This window comes from Vidua macroura, chromosome 1, assembly GCF_024509145.1.
Source record: "Vidua macroura isolate BioBank_ID:100142 chromosome 1, ASM2450914v1, whole genome shotgun sequence".
Taxonomy (NCBI): Eukaryota; Metazoa; Chordata; class Aves; order Passeriformes; family Viduidae; genus Vidua; species Vidua macroura.
Genome location: NC_071571.1, coordinates 3690635 through 3708733, shown reverse-complemented (window position 1 = coordinate 3708733; position 18099 = coordinate 3690635). Strand labels below are relative to the sequence as shown.

Below are 18099 nucleotides of genomic sequence, written 5' to 3'. Positions count from 1 at the left end.
TTTTGCTCTCCAGTGTTGTAAAAGATTCAGAAGCTTGAAAATAAACTTGGATTCCCAGTGTTTGTACTTGAGTGGTTTTGTTTTGTTTTGTTTTGTTTTATTTTTTGTTTTTTTTTCCTACAATGGTGATTGTAATCTGTATATTAAAAGATTGATTAAAGTTTTTGATGGGAATATCAGGGCTTGGAAAGGAGTGGAGAAAGTTAAGTTGCACCAATCAGTGAGGATCATTGCATCAATACACTTTACCCTGCTCTTCTGAACATTTCAGTCAGCTGCCAAGTCTGATTAAAACCCAGAAATTTCCCTTTGCTGAATCCAGGTAATTACAGCAAACCTGAAGAAATGGAATGTTGCTTCACCTAAATTTTGTATAAAAGTTGACTGCTCAGGATTTCCTCTTCCACTTAAAAAAAAAAAAAAAAAAAAGTTTTTCTTCTACCTGTGAAAATTACAGCAATGGCTGGATTCAGACCTGAGGGTGTTTATTTCCATTTCTGAAGTGACTCTTTGGAACACATTTTACAATGTCAAGCCCAAGACATTGTTTTTACTCGTTTCCTTCCATTATCCAGAAGAATTCAAGGTTCTGGATGGAGAGAAAGGAACTAACAGAGAGAAGCCTTCACGTGGCTTTCAGTGTCCCACAGCACCCAGCTCTGGTGGAAAAGTGGCATAACCAGTGAACATGAGCTCTTTCCTGGAGAGGAATGTTTTTCAGCCTCCCAAAGATCATGGTCTCTATCAGCTAAAATAATAATAACTCAGGAAAGACAGATAAATTTTACCCATCTCTCCCCGTAAATGTTTAGATAGAAAATTTTTTGCAGCTGCTGCATTGCTGCTGGTGGGAAAATGGGCAAATTTACTGTGAACACCGTCACGCTCTAAAAGCATAAGACAAAAAGCAATAAAAACCAAATAAAATTCCTTCTTCTCCTGAACAGATCAACCACTGTGAGGCTCAGCTGATTTCTGGATTTGTGATGGCACTTTCTGGTCTCCCTGTGTTTTAAAGTGTCATATTAAGATTCTTGACCATATCAAATGGATTTTCTGGAATCTGAAATTCTGGAATGGGGTTTCCACATAAGTAACAGATATGAAGGCACATGAACACAGGGTCTTCTCAGGGCTCTTGTTTTTAGAGAAATTTGGATTAAGTGATTGACCCAAATCCCTCTGCATCAAAAATAGTTGGTCTGTCCAAATAATTTCCATTGGCTCTGTATCATCTATAATAGGCACAATTATTTGGCTGCATTCCAGTACCTGTGGCATCCATTGCCACCTAAATAGGGTTATTACACACTGAGTCTTTGTCCTTCTCCAGTCATCTCAGCTTTTTCTAGCACGAAAAAGAGCAGGAATCTTAAAGCCATCATTTTGTCCCTTCCTGAAATAAACCCTAGCTACTATCCAGGGAATATTTTCTTTGGGGATGGCTGAGACTGGAAACAGAAGTGGTTAAAATCACAAGAAATTACTCAAAATATTTAATTATAGTATTAATATCAGTTATGACAAGGCATGACATGGAGATTAGCATTGCATTACATTTTTTACTAAATCCTATATTGAATATAAAATGTTGAGCAGGATTCAAAAACTGAAGCGATTCAGCTTTTCAGGATGGGAATTGCATTGAATTTAGATTATTTTTACTGGTCTTAACGTGAGTTTAGGAGCATGTGCACACTTATCACATAAGATTATCTTTCTACACATTCTTGTCTATCACATGGAAGGTTTGATAACGCAAGTATGAAAAGTATAGCAGCAGAAACTCCTTAACCTTTGAAGAATAAATTTACCTAAGTGTGATTTGCTTTCACTTGAAGTAGGGCCACAGCAACGGAAAACTGGGTTGAAGACAGAAAATTATTCCCAGGGTGTGCAAATTGCTACAGGGTTTACAATGCAGTGAGTAAAGCCAGAAATAAAAAGGTGCTTCCAGGCCTAGGGGCATGAGCTGATCTCACTGCAGGCTGCAGAAGTAAAAGAAATTCAGTTTTAGGTGTTAATTTTCAATTTTCTGCCTGCTTAGGCGCAAGTTAAATCACTTGGTCTCAAAATAATATCTTACCACAACTCATTGTGTTATATTGGTTAACTTTTCTGCTCCCATCCTCAAAAACACCGCTAGATACCTAAAAATAAGCAATAGCTTCTAATTTGTTTTTTTGAATGGAAATATCCCTTTTTTTTTGTGGGAGCACTTGATTAATTTCTTCTACATTCACATTCGGGTGGCATTTTCTGTTGGGTTTTTGCCCACTAGTTTTGTCATCATTTCTTCATCTTCAGGCTTTTACACTGATTTTTTTCTGTCTAGCTCAGTGCCTTACATGCTTCCCCACACACTGTAACTGCTAAGTTTAATGGCAAATTCTCTTCTACTAACAGCATATATTTTAGATGAACAAAATTAAACAGTGGATCCCATAATGACTATCAGAGAACACTCCTGGTTCTTCTGTCTTTATCTGACATCAAGGAGAGATCACTTTTATTGTTTTTATATCATGAAATAATTTCAATTTTCAGTGAAGCAAGGATAACTGTTCAATACTTTGTTTTTTATTTGAATTATGATTCAAGCTCTGGTGCAGTAAACCCTCAGTACCTCTTCCAAGGAGTGTCCCACAGTGATGACACTGAACTTAGAGTAGGACACTGGAGAAGAGAAAACATAAAAATATTAAAAGTGGCCCTAAGGTCTATTATTGGAATAAATTTATATATATTCCAATATATATACATAATATATATAAAAATATATATGATATATATATAAAAATATAAAATATATATATTATATATATAATATATATTATATATATAAAAATATATATTAAAAATTATTATTGGAATAAAAATTCTACTGGCATCATTTGTTACCTGAACCAATTTGTAGCTGAAGTTTTTCCATGTAAGATCCCAGATGTCACTGCCTGTCTGTGATAGGTTGAGAACAAGCCTGGAACATCCTTTAATGATGGTTCTGCTGTTTCCTGCTGGTCAGGGAGAGCTCTGGAAACTGAAATTGAGCTCAGCTTTGATAGCAAGAGACACAATCACATTTACACCATCACTGTCTGGCTGGAATTGTGCTCTGGTATTATCAAATTAAGATATTAATATGGTACTCTTCAGTTCTGCCATTATCCCTGAGGGACAAAGCTTTTCATCAGATCCTGCCCACTGCAAAATTCGTCTTTGGTTGGTGGAAATTGTTTTATGGCACATGACGAAAATCCTACATCCAAAGAGCTTAAAAAAAAAAAATAAATTGCAGTTTCTATGAATATTTCATGATTTTTGGGGTAATGCTGCAAATAAAAATACATTGTGTTCATATTTCATGACATAAATTAAATGTCTGGAATGTTTATTTCTACTACATTTTACTTCAAATGCCATCAATTTTTAATATATATTAAAATATAACAGTATGATGGAATAAAGTTAAAATATTATTTGTAATTTCATGGCTCAATAGGATTTTCCTGTCACATTGGATGTGATTGAATAACACCACTGTGTCAAAGTGGACAATAAATACCTTTCTTAAAGCCACAGGAACACATACAATATATCTTTAATTTTTTTTTTAACACAAATGTCTGCAATGGATCTGTTTCTTTATAACACTCAGTTAACTTTTCAGACCATTTTATCTGTATTTTAGCTGGGCCTGTGCAGAGCTGCTCTATGCAAAATGTCCCTGACCATGGAAGGAGTTGGAGCTAAATGATTTTTAAGGTCCCTTCCAACTCATTTTAGGATTCTGTGGTTCAGGACAAACTAAAATCACACCTTTAAATCAGATTTATCTCCAGTTGTTTTAGCTAAATAAAGTTTAGGAAATGATGAGAGGGTGAGGTAGTGCCTCTCCTCCCTTCTTAAGCACAAGCTTTATTTTCATAACTCGGGTTTCCAGCCAGAAAAAGCCCCATGTTCCAGAGGATTAGGTCTACAGGAAATTGTAGAAACACCTGGTTTTGGTAATAGAGTTAATTTCTGATGATTTTAAGGAATTTTAGAAACCAGAGAAATACCCACACCTAATCCACAGAGTGCCTTAACAAGTTAAGGATTTTCTCCATCTCCTGAGTGAAAAGATAATGACAGTGAGTAAAACAGAACTCAGAGTCCAACTCAGCTTGATGGGAAAAAAACCACCAGATATTCTGTTTATTCTGTGTTAACTGTGCTTTCTTAGCCACTGAGACCTACAGATAAAAGGTAAAATGCCATAAGGGAAAATGAAGCATTTTAAAGGAAAATGAGCAATGTCAGGGAGGAAGTGAAAGGGCTTTTCCTTGAAAAGTTCCCTCACACCCTGCCCAACACTGAAAGCATTACCAGAGAGGCAAAGTCTAAGTGGGTTCAAGACAAAGTTGCAGAAATGAATGGAAAATTTGGAAAATCTTGGAAGCAGATCACATGCCTGCCCTAAGCTTCCCCTCTTCTCTGGGTGTGAGGTTTGACCATCGTCACTGGTGAACAAAGTGCTGATCAGAAAGTTCCAAAGTGAACTTCCAGTTGAAACATCTGCCCCCTTTCCTAGCAAAAAATGTGCACTTATGTCACAAAGAGCACACAGTAGACCACACATTGGGGTGGGGGAACTGAAATTTAATCTGATTACTCTGAAAACAGCCCAAATTTCTCTAGTTCAAATGAAAACTCTTGTGTGGCATTCCATGGAGGTAAGAGGGAGGACACAAACTGTTGCAGAAAAGAGTGACAAGGGGTTCTTTTACCTCCTGATCTTTTCTCCCCTGTTTCCTGCAATTACAACGTGGTTCTGCCCCCAGTTTCACTGGCTTCTAGGCTACTTTATTTTTTATGACTTTTTTTCTCGTGTAAAGACGTGATTTATCCTACAGACCAGAGATTGGTTCTCTGTGATATGTGCTACCTATAGATTTATTTTAGTCTAAAGACACATCCCTGCTCCACTAGATGGCAGCCAGGACCTTCCCAGACCCCATCCCTCCGACACAGGATTCTCCTTTTGCCAGATTCCCTCGGCGCACACCAATTAAGATGTTCCATCCAGCGGGTGAATTATCTCACCACCCTTCCAGTGACACCCTCAGCATTCCACACCACTGAACTCCACCCTCCATCCTACAGCCAGGACATTCCATCTGTCTTTCCCTTGCTGCTTGTCCAGCTTGGACTCGATGATTTAGACAATTTTATTGTCACAAAAGCACCTGGAAGTTCCTCTGGAAGATTGTGCCACCTATTTACGCTGGACATCCCTTGGTGGAGTGAGCCCAAGGAGCCCTTGAGGCCAACCTGCCAAGATTTGTGTGGGTTGTGAGATTCCCAGGTGTGGATTTAGGCATGGCTGGAGCTCCTACTCATCCCTGAATAAAATCCAGAGTCTCCTGGAGCACCCAGCATGCAGCCTGGGAGCTGATTTTGAGGACATTGGTGACTGAGAGCCAAGTGGAAGATGTGTCACTTCCCTTTTCCCACCCTCGGGGACACGATGACATCCCATGGCAGCAGACAGACAAACCCAGGCATGGTGGGAATAAATTTTACTCCCTGTGGGAATGCCTTGCATTGCTGGTGGAGTGTCTGGGAGGGGATGGTCTGTGGGGCCAACCCCTCGCTCTGGAGAAGCAACAGATGGCCAAGGTGCCAAAGCAAAGGCTGAATCATTTGGGTGGAATAATCAGTGCCTCAGAGCTGGTGTTTGAGGTAAAGCAGCTCCTGCCAGGAGCAGGGCTCTCAGGCTGCATCCCAACACCCAGCAAACGTGGGTTTGGAGCAAGAGCCTGGAGCTCAGTGCAGGCAGCAGGGTTGTGGTTACACGGAGCTCAATTCAAGCTTTAAATCCACCTGAGATGCCAAGAAAAAATAAATGAATTAACAGCTATGGCCTGGGCTTAGTGCCACAGCTGCTTGGCTGCTCAGCTGTAGGAAATTCATTCATGGTGTCCCCTTGGTCACTTGGTTGTGAGAGCAGTGAACACATTTATGATGCCAGCTCTAAAAATCACAAAGTGCCACCATAGTATTGTGATAAAACCTCAGCAGTTCCTTGCTATTTTGTTTCCTTGGGGATTTTATGTTATTTAAACACATTTCAGTGGATTTTTTTGAGAGAAAACTTTGTAGGTTTACAGTGATCTCTGTCAGGATCAGTTTTGGTAAAAGCTGGACCTGAAGCGAAGATGGATTCTGGTTTTGGTAGGTGGTTGGATATCTCCAGGTTTTATTGAAGAAAAAAAGTGGATTTTTATTGTGGATAGGTGGGAAAGGGAAAGAGGGGAAGTGAAGGGAGAGGAGAGGAGAGGAGAGGAGAGGAGAGGAGAGGAGAGGAGAGGAGAGGAGAGGAGAGGAGAGGAGAGGAGAGGAGAGGAGAGGAGAGGAGAGGAGAGGAGAGGAGAGGAGAGGAGAGGAGAGGAGAGGAGAGGAGAGGAGAGGAGAGGAGAGGAGAGGAGAGGAGAGGAGAGGAGAGGAGAGGAGAGGAGAGGAGAGGAGAGGAGAGAGAAGGTTTTATGAATGTTGATGGATGTTATGGAATGATGAACGTTAATGGAAATATTTTCCACATACCACTGTTACAATCTCCAGAGCTCTTATATTTTATAAAGGGGATTATAAAATATCATTCCTATTCTGACTGAAAATAGCTTTTGCAATTTTCTCCTGATAAAAATAGAGCTGCAACAATGCAAGTATTGGCAAAAGTAACTTACTATTAGTTTCATACCCAGGGCTAGATGGAACATTTTGGAAATATTGACATTTTATTGAAAATGAACATTTCATTTTCACTGATTCTAGAGTCCCTGTAATGTTTCTGAAGGGTTGTTGCATCCTTGGGCAACATTCCACACCAGCTGTGGGAACCAGATTGACCCATTCCCATATTCAGTGCTGAACACATGCTTAATTCTGTATTATTCCAAAGCACTCATTTGGTTTCATTTTTATTAATGTTAAATTTGCACTAGTATTTTTAATCAGGAAATGCAGAAAACATTAAAAATCAAAATACATTTCTCATCTACTGCAGAGAAATGTCCTGGAGTTCCCTTTTGTTGGCCACCTTTTATTTTTTTCCCTGCTGAAGAGATGTCAGAGGAACTGTGTGTCTCATATTTTTTTAAATAGGAGAATAAAACTTTTACTCTTTTTACCATCTAGGAAGATGCAAAGAGATGAGATTCATCTGACAGTATTTAATGGTCTAAGAAGTAGGTGCCTAAATACAGTCCAGGCAACCCAGGCTGTCTTTATAGACAGAAGAGAACATTTTGAGGTGTGATTTACTTGAGCCATTTTAGAATTTCAGTATAAAAATGAGATGAATGGCACAGCAGACTCCCCTTGCTGGGTCTCCTTGGCTTTCAAAGGCATCCCACCTGGATCAGCTGTAGATGTTTTGGCAGATGGTCCCTCCCAGCACACATGGCAGGAAATGGTGGCCAACACTGCACCAGGGCCTGTAGTGACTGATCAAAAATAATAAAAAAAAAGGTTTCAAACTGTCAGAGGGAAGGGTTAGATGGAATATAAATAAAAAATTCTTTGTTGTGAGTATGGTGAAGCACTGGAACGGGTTGTCCAGAGAAGCTGTGGCTGCCCCTGGATCCCTGGAAGTGTCCAAGGCCAGGCTGGACAGGGCTTGGAGCAGCCTGGGGCAGTGGAAGATGTCCCTGCCCATGACAAGGGATAGAATGAGCTGATCTTTAAGATCCCGTCCTAGCCAAACCATCCTACAATTCTCTGAAAGTTGCAGTTTTCAAGACCACCCTGAAGTCTCCTCAAAGCTGGTTCCCAGCAGCTGTGACCAGTTTTAGCAGTCAGCTCTTCTGCTGGGCACCCACAGGGCACCTCCTGCATCCACAGGCTCTGCACTGGGACGTGCCAGCATCCCACAGGATGCCTCAGGGCTCACATCCAGGACACTGCCAGAGCCCTGCATGGCCATGCAGCCACTGGGCTCATCCCAGCCTCTCTGTCCTGGGTCCACTGCTGCTCAAGAGCCATTTCTTGGGGCAGCCAATTTTGTCACAGATCAGAAAGTGGTAGCCCAGCTCTCCCTGCTTCCTGCTCTGGGTTTTGGAGAAGCTCTTCTGACCATGTTAAAAGTGAAGTTATGCCCCAGTCTTGGTTACTGGTGCAGTTGCAGTCTTATTTTGAGATTAAATACACCCATTGTTCTTTCACATCCTGATTTCTCTCACCTAACTACACAGACAGTCCTGAAGGGTTTTTTCAGTACTAATTTAAGCATGTACTTACCTGTTTTCCTGGCACATGGAACTTGCTTATTTTTCATGACATAAACATGGGAACAGGGCAAAATACACTGAAGTGACCAGGTGCAAGTGCTGTCTGTCCTCCTCCCTCAGCTTTTAATGCATCTATTTTCTGAGTGCTCTTTCAGAACCTCAGTAACAAAAGGAAAGTAGCTTTTAACTACTGGTTATATTTTAATCTCCATCTGTCTCTGCTTTAAAAGCTTTGGAGAAAAAAATAGAGTGGCTTTTAATAAAGTAGCAGCTATTGAAACACCAGTAATTTTCTTTCCTCCCAGAGACTCGGTGGAGGACATTTAATTGGATTAATTCACTGTTCACATTTAAAATGTTGGGTTCTTTTTGTTTCTCTCTTTTTTTTTTTTTTTTTTAATTTTTTCTGCCTTTCACCCCTCCTCTCCTTTCTGATGCTTGCATTTATCAGCTATTTCACAACAATTCAGATGCTTTTTGAAGGAAGTTGTTACCTCTGTACCCAGCAAGAGAACTGCCAGAACATTGGTACCTCAGCTTCTGATGTGTGATGGACGGGAATATTTGGTGACTCATGTAATGACAGACTGAGACAACAGGAAGTTAAATTCCTCTAATTTTTCTGCTTTTTTGCTTCACAGGGGACAGCTCAGCTTTTGGTCATGTACTACTCTTCTATGAGTGCTCCAATTATCTTACTTTATAGCCACAGATTTGAGCAATGAAATACAAAATAATGAAAGAAAAATGAAGGGTTCCCATTACAGTTCAATGTGTGTGTCAAAAATCCTTCCTTAATGAAAACAAGATGTTTTTCACAGATTGTTGATTTTGAGAAAAGATTATCAAGTCCATGCTGAAATATTTGATTTAGCTGAAAAACTAAAATTCAGATGCAGACGTCAGACCTGAACAATTCAATGCAATTTAATACCATGACTAATTGTGAACATCTTATTTTTGCATTTTCCTTAGGGCTCCTCTGAGCAGTTGGAACAAGTATTTGCTTAATACTGGTTTTGCTTACGACACAAGACCAGGTTGGACGGGGCTTGGAACAACCTGGGACAGTGGAAGGTGTCCCTGCCCATGGCAGGGGCTGGAATGAGATGATCTTGAAGATCCCTCCCAACCCAAACCATTCCGTGATTTTGTGATTCTCTAATTCCACATATATTTTTCCCCTGCATGTCTGTATACCTGAGCACTTATAAAATATCTCCAGGAACTGTAAGCACCTAAATATCTCAATAAAGAGATTGTAAGCAGTCTGTGCCAGCGAGTGCCATCAGCAAGAGTAGATACAAGCAACGATGGAACATATGCTGATAAAAGATCCTCATAAAAAACATGAGGCTTTTGAGATTTTGAGTGCTGAGGGCATTTTTTTGATGAGAAAAACAAGGCTTTTATCAGCAAAATTGGGCAAACAGCAAGCAGCTGGTTTCCCACTGGGTAAACATGTGCAGAGGAATCAGCAAGCAGGGCGGTCCAAGGCCTCCACAGTGGCTGCTCTGTGCTCACCTTGAAAGCCAGAGAATTGCAGGGATTGACACGTGCTGGGAGAACACACAGTGTGAGAGCCCTTTGCTGGGGGGTGTGTGCAGCTGGGGAGCCTGGATAAAGAACCCAACAGGGCGAGGAGGCACGAGCTGCTGGGCTGTGGGTGCTCAGCTGGAGAGCAGGAATAAGTCCTGCAGCACTGGGGCCAGAGGGATGCTGGCAGGGGAGCAGCTCTCTGCCAATTCTTTGCTTCTCTTCTCTGCCGAGGTCAGGATTAAATCATGAGATGGAATTTCTTGTTGGGACTCAGATGTTTATCAGTTCTTATCTATGTCACAGCCTCACAAACCCTGAGTTCTACAGCACTTCAACAAACTCAACGTGGAGCCCCATCTCTCTCTCTACAAGGCCTTTTAAGGATCAACTGTCCCATTGAGAAATGACACCTGAATTATTTTCACTTTTAATCCAATAACCAACCACCCGTGCCCACAATGGGGACTTTTTTATCCAATTACACAAAACCACCCAAACCCATGGAGAAGGAGGGGGAGAAGGAGGAGCAGCCTCCACCCTGAAACCTCCATCTTGCTTTATATCTATTACTATTTTCTAAACCCTTAAACTCTGAGTTTCCCACCCTGTGATATCACACACTTCTATCCAAACTCCACCCCCACAATCCCAGTTCTGTCACTCCATTTTGGAAGCTTCTCCATGGGCTCAGGTCAATGCAGTATTCTCTTGCCTGTCAGCACAGAAAGCCCAAAATTCTCAGCAACCAGGGTTCCAACACTCTCTTTTGCAAGGTGCCCTTAAAAACCTGCCTGAGGTAGAAGTCACCAAAACCTCCAGGAAAAAAGTCCCAGTCTGGCCAAATCTGCCTTGCCATTTTCAGCACAGGTGCGTCAGGAATTCAGCTCTGAGGTTCAGGATGGATCTTTGAGACAATGTATGAAACATAAATGAGATCAAGCCTAAGAAGCAGAGTGCAACTCAAGCTCTTCCTGGTAAAAGGCAGCCAGGGAAGGCAGCTCAGAAACACAGAGTATTCTTCCTTTTGCAGGGATGTAAAGTTTAAAAATTACTATCTCAGACCTTCTGACTCATGTGTTCCCTCTTCCGATTCTCTTGACACTATTTCAGCAAAATTAAACTACAGTGGCTAAACTTTGGGAATATGATAATTGTTAAAAATCTATCTTGGATCCTAAATAGTGTCCCACGTTGTTGAATTTTCTCTGATCCAGATCGAGGTGTGTGTCAGAGGCTTCCTAGGGAGTCAGCAGGGTATACAGGCACCTCTAGGGGTTGGTTATTTTTTCCTAAGCAAAATGTGTAAAACAGTGAGATGAACCACACTGCAGATGCGTTATCACTCAGCAGTGACTTTTTTTGTTCTCTGTTTAATTTAGAAGTTTAATTTTTAGTCATCTGACTTTAAAAGTGTCTAAATTGCAGAATTTAAATCCCAATTCAAGAATCACAGCTGAATCCTATCTCTACTGCATGCATGTGTAAGTGACTTTTTGTAACTGAATTGCAGCTGAAAGTGGGATGAATTTTTTCTATTGAATAATTTAGGAGGGAAAAAAAAAAACCCTCTAACACCATTGAGTCCAACAATTAACTCAGAACTGTCAAGCCCACCCCTAAAACCCCGTCTCCACAAGTCACATCTGTGTCTTTTAAACACATCCAGGGCTGGGGACTCACCACTTCCCTGTCCAGCCTGTTCCACTGCTTAACAACCCTTTCTGGGAAGAAGTTTTCACTAATATCCAATCCAAACCTCCCCTGGTGGAACTGGAGGCCAAGTCCTCAAGTTCCTCAGGACTCTGGAGAAGAAACTGCCTCCCTCTGGCTACAACCTGCTCTCAGGTGGTTGTAGAGAGCACTAAAGTCTGGCCTCATCCTTCTTTGGTCTGAGATAAACACCCCCAGCTCTATCACTTGCTCCCCATAAGATTTGTGCTCCAGACCCTTCACCCTTTCAGCATCCCACTTCTGTCTAAAGAAACGAGACATGCAGGGTACCAGGAGTGAGAGGGGAAATTAAGGGAGAAGCAGAATGAAGAAAAGAGGTGCTCTGTGAGACACTACAGGCACAGAAGCTGAAAAAGAGATGGCAAACGGAGCTGCCCACGAAAAAAAAAAAACAGAAGAGACAGAACTACACATTAGGCAGAAAATCAGGGCAGTTTCTCTGCAGCAGGTGAAACACAGTGAACTTGCTGAGAAGCAGCAAATCCTGCTCCATTGTCTCTCTTGTTTGCTGTGCTGCTTACTTCAGTCTCCTCTGCGGCAGACTCAGGAGACAGCTCTGGACATGTTCAACAGGTGAAATGTTTAATTTACTCCCCTGATGTCACAGATGTTTGGGGCTGTGAAGAGGAGAAACCTGTTGCTGCATGCTCTGAATTCTGCCAGAGAGCAAACTGAAAATATCAAGCAGATCTGCAATATGGTCCTTAGAATTGATTTTTTTTTCAATCTGCTTTTCTCTACAGCTCTGCTTGGTCAGTGTTCATGAAATAAAGTTTTATATTAAAAAAAAGCAATCAAACAAAGAAAACCTTATTATTTTTTGGTGAATTCTCCAGGATTTCAGCTGTCTCATTTCTGCTAGTCTCTAAAATAAAGTTGCCTTAGAACAAGCTTTTCCATACATTCTTTCTCTGTATGTTTCATTTATGAGCTGTATCAATTTTCCTATGAGAATTGGGCTTGCACAGGAGGTTTTGGTGGTGAGGGCTACAGAGGTGGCTTCTGTGAGAAGCTGTGAAGCTTCCCCCATGCCCAATGTGGCTCCAACATGGACCTGCCACTGTCCAAGGCCAAGCCCATCAGTGACAGTGGGAATGACTCTGGCATCACAGAGTTAAAAAGGGGGGAAAATCCACCTGCAGCTTCATCCAGAGAAAGGAGTGAGGATATGTGAGAGGAGCAGCTCTGCAGACCAAGGGCAGTGCAGAATGGCCAAATAGAGTGGGCCCTACAAAAAATGATCTCAGCACTCACGCAGTGACACTGTTGTTACCATGGAAACAGTTTTTCAGTATTATTGGTGTGAAAAAGTTTATTTTCTTTTTAATGCCTGTCTGGAGGTTAGAAGCCATAGGCAAGGCTTGGTTCTGGTTTCTCTCTGTAGTGTCTCCTCAAGAGAATGGAAATGAAACCACAGAGACTTCAAGCATTCCAGAGTCTCAGGAAAAATGAAGCCTGAAAGAACTGGAACAGCAAAAGTTGAAGAATCAGCATCTTCTTTTATGAAATATTTCTTTTAAAGTTAAAACACAGGGAAAGGGAACCAAACATAATCCTAAGAACTGGTGGCAGTACTCAGATGATGAAGGAAACCTGTTTAGTTAGGTATGCAAATTGTGGGAGAATTAATCAAAATTCATGGCCCCACAGAGCATCTCTAGTGTTTAGTCCTCTTAGCTGTGAAAGGCCTGAAAGCAGAAGAGAGTCTTTGTGTTTATTTATTGCTTAGGTGGAGGGAAAGATTTTTCAAAGGTGCATAACAGATGATGCATAAATCTGAGTGCATGGCAATTAAACCTACATGGCTAATTGTTGGAGCAAGCTTTAAATCCCCAATTTATACATCACTGTAACTTTTAGACATTGCCTCAGGGGAGGCTGTGGGAAATGGTGGCAGGAATATGTTCAGGAAGCCTTCAGAGACATAAAAGAAGTCTCAGTGAGTGATGGAAAAAAAAAAATAGTGCAGACAAAACAAGTAAACAGGTGAAGTTCTCTCGCCTTCTTTCAGCTAGCCCGAAGTTAAGAATCAGATCTCAGCTGGTTGTACAAAACATCTCTATTGTCACTAAAATGAAATCCAGTGAGATGGAATCCAGAACTTCCCACCTCTACTTCATCCAACCTCTGTTGGCCACATCTTAGAGGGAGATTCAACTGACATTTGAAAGAGTCTCTGTGTCTCCCCTGACCACCTACAAATTTCGCTTCAAAAATTAACTAGAATAGAGCAGAGCAATGAATAGAATAGAATAGAATAGAATAGAATAGAATAGAATAGAATAGAATAGAATAGAATAGAATTTCTCCACTGGAAGGGACCTGCAATGATGATCTAGCCCAAGCATCTGATGAATTCACTTCAAAAGACACTTTGCTTTTAGATGAAATGAATTCATTTTCATCTGTCTGCCCAAAATAATGTGTTTTCAAAGGATGGTTGTTCATCCCCACGAGCAGTTTGTAGTGCAGGACTGTGGCACATACAGAGAACTCAATTCCTTCTGGGCACCAGAGGATGTGAATGCAGAGATGAAGAGTTGACTCCGAGTTTATTGCTTTCACCTTTAAATGATTGACATTTTCCTTCTGAGCTTTCACAGATTTTAAGTTTCTATTTCTCTCAATAAAGAAACCCTCACTCTGTGTCTGGAGTGAGAGTGCTTTAGAAGCCAGGAAATTCTGCAAAGGACAACCAGAGGAAGATACATCCATAATTTATCTTCCCCTGGGTGAGGGTATGAACCAGATTAATTACTTTTCATGAGCAACTGCTGGCAGATTGACCCCAGCTATTATTATAACCATTAAGTATCGAGGAGGAAGATAATCAATCAGTCAGTCTCTTACACTTGTAATCTTGGCAGCAGAGACAATCAGGGAGCAGCAGATCTATTCATCTGCTGGCTTGTCTGACTGCTTTCCTACGTGTTCATCTCTTCCAGGCACCAATATCTGTCCATCATCTGACAGTCACTGCTCTGCAAGACTCGTTGTCAGCTGGTAGCAAACACAGAGCTGCTCAAACCACTTGAACATCAGCAGTTTTCTTTCCCTGGTGGAACAGCCCAGGATGATTTCCTCCCTGCAGAGGGAAAGTTGGATGAAAATGAAAGCAATTCTCATTCAGAAGAGCTGAGTCAGGGACAGCTGAACCGAGGAAGCACAACAGAAACCCAGCATGGGAGAGGTGTTCTCTAAAATATGTAAGATTTTATATATTAAGGATGGGGGCTTGATTTTTATTGTGGTCAGGACTTAACTGCAGATGCAGCCACTAAAAACACCACGGCAAACAGCTGCTGCTGTTAATATACAGCATAAATCATCTCTCCACACATTAATCAAGTGGATGGAGCTCTGCTCAGAAGGGACTCTTCCTGCCACCTTTCTTCTGCCACTCCAGACCTAATGCCTTCCAGAATGTCTTTTGTGGAAAACACAGGAGAGAAAAGCTCAGTGACTGCTCCCAGCCTGGAATGCCAGAAAAGCTCTTCCCCCTGCCATTAATTCATCAGAGAAAGGAGCCATTTCCATGCCTGTTTATCAACAGCACATGCTGCTCCAGGAAATCAAGCATTTCCCTGTCAAGCATCTTCCAAGTAGCCTAAAAAGAGCCAATTTATTGTTATTAAATGATTGAAGAGGATGACGGAGGAACAACAACACGCGTTTGGGAGATCATATAAACATGAAATTTGAAGCTGTAACGAATCTCCAAAATGATCATTGTGCATTTTGAGTCATGTATCACTAACAAGGAGCCCAGCTGGCTGGTTGGAAGCTCTCTGTGCAGCCTGGGTCCTGATTTCCTTCAATTTCCTCTCAATGAAAGCCGTGTCCTGACAGACACGCTCTCTAGATTTTCCTTGCAGCCAAGCACAAAACCAAAAAATCATTGGAAAGCAGCTGGGAAGCCCTCCAGAGGATGCCTATATTCCTTCTCCAAGGGAGGCCCTGCTTGCCTAAAGCATTATTTTATATATTTCTGCAGTCTGCCCCTGCTGAAATCCTAAAGCAAAAAAGCTGAATAAAAATATTTGTGTTATGCTTTTTTTGTTAATTGACCACATAAATGACAGAAAATAAAGCTGACAAACCCCAAAACTTTCACAATTGTGGTTTTTTCTTTTTTTTTTTTTTCTTGGTTTTGCTGCCAAATGCAAACCACAAGATCTTATGCTTCCCCAAGCTTTAGAGAACAATTCAGGTTGATATGTTAATTGATCACAATTAATTTTATCATGAGAGCTCTCAACTTAAGCCACTTAAATAAGCAACATATTAAAAGTGCTTTTGCCTGAGGTGCTACTTATAAAACATGACATCCACCTCACCTAATTATAAATATTTAAAAGTTACATCTCTCAGTCTATGCAAGTCTTCCATTTTTTAGAGTCACTGGGGAAAAACAGGCACCAAAGAAGGTAATTTTTAACTTAAAGGATGACTAGTTCAGGCTTTGAAATGCAACCAGCCTACCCTGCAGAAATAAATGTCACCTAAGACTAGAAACAGAAAAATGGACATGAAACAAACTAAAATTAATGAGAATTTTCAACCAACCAAGACAAAATCGAAAGGGGATTTACCCAAAACCGTGCCACAGCTCCATGTCAGAGTCAAGAATCAAATCCAGTTCTGCAGAGAGTCCTCTTATTGTGACACAGAGCAACAAGGAATTGTGGATCCCTGGCACTACGATTGGCTGTTACTCCAGAGTAAAAAATTAAGGCAGAAGGAAGTGAGATGAGAATTAAAAGCTGGTGCTAAATTTTAGAAGAAGTTACCAAAACCAGAAAGTGAAAACTAGAAAGTGACTGGGGCAGTCAGGTAAGTGCTCTTTAGGAATATTATGTGTCTCAAATATTTGAGATAAATACTTATCAATATAATGCTTTGGGGGCTGGAGCCCCTCTGCTCTGGAACCAGGCTGGGAGAGCTGGGAATGTTCACCTGGAGAGGAGAAGGCTCCAGGGAGAGCTCAGAGCCCCTTGCAGGGCCTAAAGGGACTCCAGGAGAGCTGGAGAGGACAAGGGATAGAGGGACAGGACACAGGGAGTGGCTTCCCTCTGCCAGAGGACAGGGATAGATGGGATATTGGGAAGGAATTATTGGCTGGGGGGGTGGTGAGGCCCTGGCACAGGGTACCCAGAGCAGCTGTGGCTGCCCCTGGATCCCTGGAAGTGCCCAAGGCCAGGTTGGACAGGTTTGGAGCAACCTGGGATAGTGGGAGATGTCCCTGCCCATGGCAGGGGGTGGATTGGGATGAGCTTTAAGTCCCTTCCATCCCAAACCATTCTGTGATTCTGTGACTTTTTTACCTCTTACATAACCTTCTTTCCTTCACTGCTCATTAGAGAAGAGAAATCTTGTAGCCCTCCCTGTAAGAAACTCTCAGAATAATGTACTCTCTGGAATTTATGGTCTGGAATACACAGAGCAAGGGACATCCTGTTCCTCTCATAGATAATAGCAGCCATTATCTCAAAATCAGAGTGACCTTTTCTCCATGCTCTGCTGGAGAAGGAAATTGTTCAACCTCAAAGAGGCAAATGGTCTGCAAATATTTTCCCATGTGAAAGCAGACAGGCTGCATTTCTGACCTCTCTCTCCAAACAGCCTCTTTATGCACAGTGGACACCGTGTCCAGACCCCACTCCTGATTCTGGTGTGATAACACAGGTGTCAAGTGGTCCTGGAGTCATCCACACTGTGACTCACTGGTGGCCCAAGGGACCAAAAACTCCAAAAAACCAAGCCCAGCCTGCTGAGGGAGGTGCTGGGAGGTGCATCCTGCTGTTGCATCCTCCTCCTGGTGCCTGGGACAGCTCTCTCGACTCCACAGCATGGATCAGACCTTCACTGGCCATCAGGAGCACTCGGATACTTTGCACATATGGAGATATCTGTGTTTAGACAAACAAATGTGTGTATTTTAAACTACAGAATGAGGTTCAAGCCTTGCCACTGCATGCAAGGGTAGTGATATCTTTCATCTGCACTATTTTCTTTCTTTCTTTCTTTCTTTCTTTCTTTCTTTCTTTCTTTCTTTCTTTCTTTCTTTCTTTCTTTCTTTCTTTCTTTCTTTCTTTCTTTCTTTCTTCCTTCCTTCCTTCCTTCCTTCCTTCCTTCCTTCCTTCCTTCCTTCCTTCCTTCCTTCCTTCCTTCCTTCCTTCCTTCCTTCCTTCCTTCCTTCCTTCCTTCCTTCCTTCCTTCCTTCCTTCCTTCCTTCCTTCCTTCCTTCCTTCCTTCCTTCCTTCCTTCCTTCCTTCCTTCCTTCCTTCCTTCCTTCCTTCCTTCCTTCCTTCCTTCCTTCCTTCCTTCCTTCCTTCCTTCCTTCCTTCCTTCCTTCCTTCCTTCCTTCCTTCCTTCCTTCCTTCCTTCCTTCCTTCCTTCCTTCCTTCCTTCCTTCCTTCCTTCCTTCCTTCCTTCCTTCCTTCCTTCCTTCCTTCCTTCCTTCCCCTTACACAAATATTCATTATATTTTTATATTTTTACAGAAAGGAACCATAACATCCAAATACCTCCTTTCCACTACAACTTTTTTTTTTTTTTT

General features: G+C 41.7%; 1 long non-coding RNA gene across 1 annotated transcript; it reads right to left on the bottom strand.

Annotated features, from left to right (window-relative positions):
- Positions 1-2601: 2601 nt before the first annotated feature.
- On the bottom strand, positions 2602-4488 carry LOC128808952 (uncharacterized). The gene is made up of 3 exons (XR_008437578.1): positions 4369-4488; positions 2902-3273; positions 2602-2676 (listed from the first exon to the last, which is right to left on the bottom strand). It is a non-coding gene; the product is annotated as an uncharacterized LOC128808952 (long non-coding RNA).
- Between the last annotated feature and the right edge of the window lie 13611 nt (positions 4489-18099).